General features: G+C 47.5%; 1 non-coding gene across 1 annotated transcript; it reads left to right on the plus strand.

The window, feature by feature from the left end:
- Positions 1 to 5,733: 5,733 nt before the first annotated feature.
- Positions 5,734 to 5,840, plus strand: LOC112473432. The gene has a single exon (XR_003044000.1). It is a non-coding gene; the product is annotated as a U6 spliceosomal RNA (small nuclear RNA).
- Positions 5,841 to 7,033: the final 1,193 nt, after the last annotated feature.

The raw sequence follows: 7,033 nt of genomic DNA on the forward strand, positions 1-7,033 counted from the left end.
TCCACATCATCTCCACTGACCTGGAGGGAGGAGGGTGCTACTCTAGGTGGAGATGTAAGTCCTAACACCTTATTCAGCCTTTCCTTGACATCACTCCAGTGGGTTGGGGGAAGGAAGGGTCAGTTGTCTCCTTATGGCCTATAAGGATGGATCTAGACTCCTCGCTTGGTCTTTGCTGGCATGTATGGGGATTAGGCCACCGTTTTTTTGGTAGTATTTAGCTGTAGTAAAGTGGCTATTGTCCAAATTTTTTTCTGTATTGCTAAGCTGCCCTTTTTTTGGTCCTTTAGCTTCTGGGGCTACAAGCTTCTTTGTTCAATATCATCAAGAAAGAGCAAGTCCACGTCCCAACATTTTCAGCAAAAGTCCTATGATTCACTCTGATTAGGCTGCCACAGATCATGGGCTGATCCCTGAATAATCATTTTGGCTAGGGAGATGGAAACATCCTGATTGGCACACCCCTCTTAGATTTGGGGGTGGACAACAATCCCAAATTAAATCTCTTAGCTGAGAATGAGAGAAGGAAAGATGATTCCCCAAAGGAAATTCAAGGTCTCAGTCCCAGGAAGGATGCTGGGTAGTGAACTTCAGATGTCCATATGCCAAGGAAGAATCTTAACCTAAGGCCTAGATGGATACTCAGAGCCCCCAAGCCTATTGCTGAGAGACAAACCACAAGAGCCAGGTTCCGAATCAAGTTTCCTGACTGGGCAAGATTTCTGGCATTGGTTACTTGCACATGGTGTCCCTAGGAATTAAAATGGCAGACAGCCAACTAGGATTTAAGGGAGTTGTGTCACCAGAGAAATCCCAAGCCTGGCGAAGTGGGGCCTCTAATCGCTCCGCTCTGAGATAATTCCAACTCTAACTATGCCAGCAGGAAGTGGGACACTTGAGCAGGACACCTGCCGAGAGGGGAATTCTCTTTAAACTCATCTCAGGCCTGGCTGTGGAGGACAAGGGATGAGATCAATCCAGGCGGCAGCCAAAATCAGGGGCAATCAGACTTGCTGAGAGACACCTGACTTCACTGCCAGAGAAGCGAGTCCTTGTAGGTCCTCTCCATCTGCCTGTGGTATTTTCCAGACTGTGACCACTGTTATTTTCCCTTCCCTATTTTCTTTTAAAAATATATACATTCAAATTTTTTTAAGATAAAAATAATGAGTGCTCATTTTATAACACCAAATAATATAAAAAGTTATAAAATGGAACCTTGTCTGTTCCCAGACCCTCCCGCATTGGGTCACTCCTGCCCCCAGAGGGTTACACCATTGAGTTAGTTACGGTTCTTTAGAGGTTTTCCTGCATATGTGCAAGTATAAACATACATCTCAACTGTGAAAGAATGTAAAATTAAAAAATTAAAGTCTCCGGTCAACAATTCTGAGGCCCAGTCCCCAGAAGTAATCATTTTTAACCATTTCTCTTTGTAGCCTTCCTTGAGAGTACTTCTACAGTGCCAGAAAATATGCTAATATCTTTGTACCTAATTCATCAAGTTTAAACAGTATCTCCAACTCCCTGCAATGAAAGATGATGAATTTCGTTGCTTTCATTGCTTCCCTTCTTTCTGTAATCCCTGCTGTCACATATATATGTACTCCTTCTATTACTTACTTTTAGGGCTTTAAATAATATATTTAAACATCTATTTCTTGACTTCTTGAATTGTTGCCTGTACAAAACTGACAATTTTATTCTCATACTTGATTGAATCTTTGGATATAATTTCCCCTCAATATCAGTTAGGACTAAGTTTAGCTATAAATAAGAGACCCAAAATATTAGTGGCCCAAACAAATTGGAGTTGTTGTTGTTTTTTTTTTTCTCATGGAAAAGACTATAGGCTCCTCTCAATTTTTTACTCCGCCTCATGATGAGATGTGGTTCCTGTTCTCGTGATGCAAGATGATGGCCTCATGCTGGCTCTCCAGGCATCAGGCTGGATGGAGGAAGGTGCAAAGGAAGAAGGGACAGATGGAACATAGTCACATGGCCACACTTTGCTTCAAGGGAGGCTGGAGATGCAAGCTTGATTCTGGATGACTATGTGCCTGGCTAAAATCTCGAGGTTCTCTAACTAAGGAAGAATGGGAGCACAGAGGCCGGGACAACTAGTGGTCTGGCCAATTCCTCTACCCTTTGCATGCTTTGCTTAGCCTTTCTCTTGCATCAGGGGTTGCTGATGAGATGTCTGATAACGATCTGATTTTCATCTCTTTGTATGCAACCTGTTCTTTCTGCCGGAAGATATTTCATAAGAGAATTCCATATGCAGAGGCCTTGGGACCTGAGAGCACAAATCATTTCCTCACGACGTGCTGCTGACCCGCACCCGTTCTTTTCTCACAGACTCATTCCTGCCTGCGCCCTCCGTGTCCACCTCTCAGCCAATGCGGCTCTTCTCCCGCTTTGAATCTTCAGCTTTCCTTTCACTCCTTCTGAGTGACAGCATCTTCCTGTGGCTTTAACTCCCATCCATTGGGTGACCCCAAATTTACCTCCTCAGTCGAATCCTTTCTCTCAACCTCTAAATCTAAAATGATCCAGTCATCTGTTAGTATCTCCACCTGCTGACCCACAAGACCCCCAAACTCCTCATGTGTCAGTATGAACATTCCAGTCCCTCTCACCTCACAGAAACTGCTCCGTGCCCCTCTCTCAAGAAATTGCACAACAGTTTGCCCTTCTGCCCAAGCCAGAAATTTGCCATTTCTGCATGGTTTATGCTCCTTTACTTTACTTCCTTTCCTTAAACTTCCTTCTTTCTTTCTTCCCTTGGCTAATTCTTATTTATTTTTCATAACCCAGTCAAAGAGCAACATTTTGAGGAATGTGGTGTCTTCCTGGTGTCTTTCTGCCTCAATCTGGGTTGGATGCTCCTCTCCTGGGTTCCCAAGGTGTCTAGAGAAACCCCGTATCCCATCATTAGAAATTGTGATAACTTCTAATTATCTGAACACTTGTCTGGACTGGGAGCTATTTGATGGTAGAGATGGGATTTGATCTCTAACTCCCTAGCATCTAGTAGAATGTTTAACCCATAGAAGTGGCAGCTTCCTTTTTAAAACTTTTTCTGTTTGGTTCACTTCCCCTTCACCTCCTGATAACAGCACCCCCTTTTCTTTGGGAAACTTCCTTCTTCATTCCATGTGGTCTGAAGATGTGTGAGTTGGTACCTTATGCCTCCTCTACAGAGGTGGACATGTGACCCAGGCTAGGTTAAGCACAGTTTCCTATGTCCCCAGAAACAGTGATTAGACTAACAGGTATCACTGACCAAGCAGGACTAATCAGACTATTCCTTGGGATTAATACACAAACACGGGAAGGAGGCTGTCTTCATGTTGGGATTGCTGGCTGAGATGATACAGGCTTGGGGATGGGCATGGCCCTCTTCCTTCCATGTGAAGAAAGTCTCTTCAGAACAGAGACTGGCAGAGACAAGCAGAGATAAGTCATGGACAGGGATGGAGTTCTGGTGGCCTTGAGTCCCGACTAATAGAAAACTCTGTAAAAGCTTAATGAAAATATTAATAAACTAAGTGAACCATGTCCAGTGCCTCCCTCCCTACCCTTGCTCCGACTCAGTATGGTAGGGCACCTCCATCTGTGCTCTTTGGAGAGGTGGACACCATCTCTTGCCTGCACTTATGGTGTCAAGTCTGAACTGACTAGCCTGGCAAGCGAAAGCTTTGCGATCTGACCCCCACTCCCCAGCCAGTCTTCAGTCCTTTTCCCAGGTAGCCTCTGTGCCAGCCAGAAAAATGCTCACAGTTCCCCGCACTTGCCCTGTTGTCTCCCACTGCTGCCTCTCTGCAAGGGGCTCAACCTGGACTGTTCTCCCCCACACCATGAATCCAATCCACTCTCCAAGACCAATCTCAAGTGACACTCCTTTAAAGCCTTCCTTCCCACCCAGGCAGAGTCCAGCCTCCTTTCCTGCAGCGGTCACCTCCTTCGTATACCCATAACGTTGAATTACTATTATTGCTTACTCATCTGTCCTTCCTCTACTAGGCAGGGGGCAGAGAGCTACTCTTTACCTACTTCTGTATTCCAGTCTTCCAACACCCACAGTACATTGTCAGCTAGCATGTGGTACGTGAGTGGGGGTCTTAGGAAGAGGCTCATTTCCTTATCTGTAAAATACTGGAAAGGGATTCTTCTGACCCCACCCCACCCCACCCCCTGGCTTAAGGATTCTGAAAAGAGGCAAGTCTTGTGATCACACACCTGGTGGAGAGTGGGAAGGCAGTGTGGATGCCACTTGGCTAGGCTGTGTCTACCCTGGCATCTGGTTCAGTTAGTGATGGGGCCATGTTGCTTTAGAGAACTCTGACTCTCCCTGGGATCTACAGAACTTCAAGCAGCCCAGCCTCCTCTCTCACTTTCCACCTTTCAGAAGTGATAGAACAAAACAATAAGGTCAAAGAAGGGAGGTTCTTGGAAATTTCCTGACCCTCCATTCACATGGCAGGACAAGATTCATCCCCAAGAGGTACAGGGTGAGCTTTGGGGGAGTCCAGGAAGAGATCTGGGGAGATTCTCTCTGTTGCATGCACACACATCCTCTGGCTGTGTCTCTGTGTTGCTGTATGAAGCTTCCTACACCAGTGAGAGGCAGCTTGCCTGAGGGTGTGGAATCCAGAGTGGCTGTGTGACCTTAGGCAAGTCGCTTAACTTCTCTGTGCCATAATTGTCACATCTCTAAAACATGAATGATAATGGTACTTATCTCATAGGGTAGCTGTGAGGAATAAATGAGTTGACATCTGTAAAGCACGTAAGTGCTTTGTAGATGTTTGTCTAGACTATATTAGGATTTCATGTGCTGAAATCCGGCCTTGAGATTCCAGAAGACTTTTCATCCTTAATAAAGAGACCCCTCAAACCGCCTGTACATGGAGTTGGCGATGGAATGGGGGGTGAGGTGGAAATGGTCATGGAACTACTTGGAGGATAGAAACGATACAGTGAAATTCCTCAGCTGTCCGCAAGAGGGCACCAAAAGAGATCAATTTCCCAAAAGAGATCAATTCACAAAGGAGAGCCTGTGGGATAGATGTATTGCCTTCGTTTACTTCCTCTTGGGTATGTGGACCAATGTAGGTCAATCAGAACCAGACCACAAATGTGTTATCATGGCTGAGGGTGCTGCCCAGTGATGATAAGTGCATCTCCAAACTCTGGCTGTGTGCATGCCAATACCCATTCCCTCTTAATCCTCAGAGACTCAGATATCCCCAAACTTTAGGACTATCCCGGAAACTGCTACCCTGAAGACTGGACATTTGGGAAAGGAGGTGTGGCCCAAGGCCACCTTTCCTGCCGCCAGCCCTGTGGGGGCCCAGATAGGGCCTGACCCCCTCCCCGCTTCACAACACCTCCCACACAGAGGAAGTCAGGGGTAGAGGAAAGAGCACTGGATACTACAGGAGACCTGAGTTCTATGCCTGGCACTGTCATCTGCTGTCGTCACACCTCTGAGTCTCAGTTCCCTCATCTCTAGGGTGAGAAGTACGATGCCACCCAGCTCAGACAATGGGTGACAGACTGGCTCCTTCGGGAGATGGAATCCGAGCTTGGAAGGCTGAGAGGGACAGGAATCCTGCCAACTGTATGTGGGAGTCGAAAATAGTTCCTAAAATTACCTAACAGTTTAGTTGGGGCAGGAACAGAGCAGATCGTGGAACTTAAGTTCCCTGTCAAAAGATGGGATCCCTGGTGCTGGCTTCTGCAGCACATGTACTAAAACTGGAATCATACAGAGGAGATTAGCATGGCCCCTGAGCAAGGATGACCTGCAAATTCGTGAAGCGTTCCATATTTTTTTCTCCAAATTGTTTTTTCACAGAATTCTTATTAGAGTTATTTGTAAATTTGCTTAATTATTTTTGATGATATAGAATAAAATAGTTTCACCATCATAAAAAAAGAAATGGGATCCCTCATCTCTGTGGTTCCCCCTCACCATCCGTCCCTAACCCTACACAGAACGCAGTATCCTTTTAGTTGACCAACCCCCCTCTCCAATTAAAGAACCTCCGGCTGTGGGGAATTCCTGTCCCACACACCTCAGTCACGCAGAGAAACCTGGCTAACGGGGGCCAGAAAGTTCTGGAAGGGCAGGAATCGGAGGCTGGCAAAAAGGAAGGCAGAGGGTGCAGGAATGGGTACCCGCTCCCAGGCGTCAGCTTCAGCGCGAGCTCTGGCACCAACACGGGGTGGCCCAGGATGGGAGGTGGCGGGGACGCGTGGGGACAGCCCGCTTCGTTGGAAAGTCGGGGGCAGAGCCACGCCGTCCACCTGGGAGGCTTGGGTGCAGCTGGCCTGGAGGCTGCGGGGCGGAGCTGGAGACCAGAGACGCCCGAGCGGGGGCCACCCTGGGTCGCCTCTACTTGGAGTGGCGCTGGGGACTCGGTGCTCGGACTCAGTTACTGGATGGCGGGAAACCCGCTGGGATGCGGGAGGGAGATCACGGGAGGTGGGTAGCGGGCTCTGGGGCTGGACAAGGGGGCAGCCAGACTCCCCGCGCTCTTCCTCCGCGCCCACGAATGCTGGTTCCTCCCTCAACACCCGCACCGGAGCGCCGCCTGACCCAGGGCTGTGGCCCCCAGTCCTCTCCCATGGCGCCCCAATCTTGGCGGCCCTCTACCACTTATAGTTATATAGTTATATAGTTATATAATAAATGACTAAGAGACATGCCGGGGGTGGGGGTGGGGGTGGGCTATAGGATGACGACAGAAAAGGCTCCTCAAGTCCCATAAATTAAAGGATTGAGGGTCAAGAGGTGGTTGGATTAGGGAAAGGGGGAGTTGGGAGGAAAAGGTGAAGGCGAAGGTTGGAGGCACAAGCCACTGACATTTTATGGAGGAGGCGTTGGAGGGTCTATGGACCCCTTTCCAGGCTTAAATATTCTTTGAATGTAATTAAATCACTGTTGTTTTTCTCTTGCAGATAAAAAAATTACAACAAAATTAAGAAAACTCTAAATTACTCCTAACCTACCACTCAGAGACAT

The sequence above is a fragment of the Pteropus alecto genome, unplaced genomic scaffold, assembly GCF_000325575.1.
Source record: "Pteropus alecto unplaced genomic scaffold, ASM32557v1 scaffold98, whole genome shotgun sequence".
In the NCBI taxonomy this organism is placed as follows: Eukaryota; Metazoa; Chordata; class Mammalia; order Chiroptera; family Pteropodidae; genus Pteropus; species Pteropus alecto.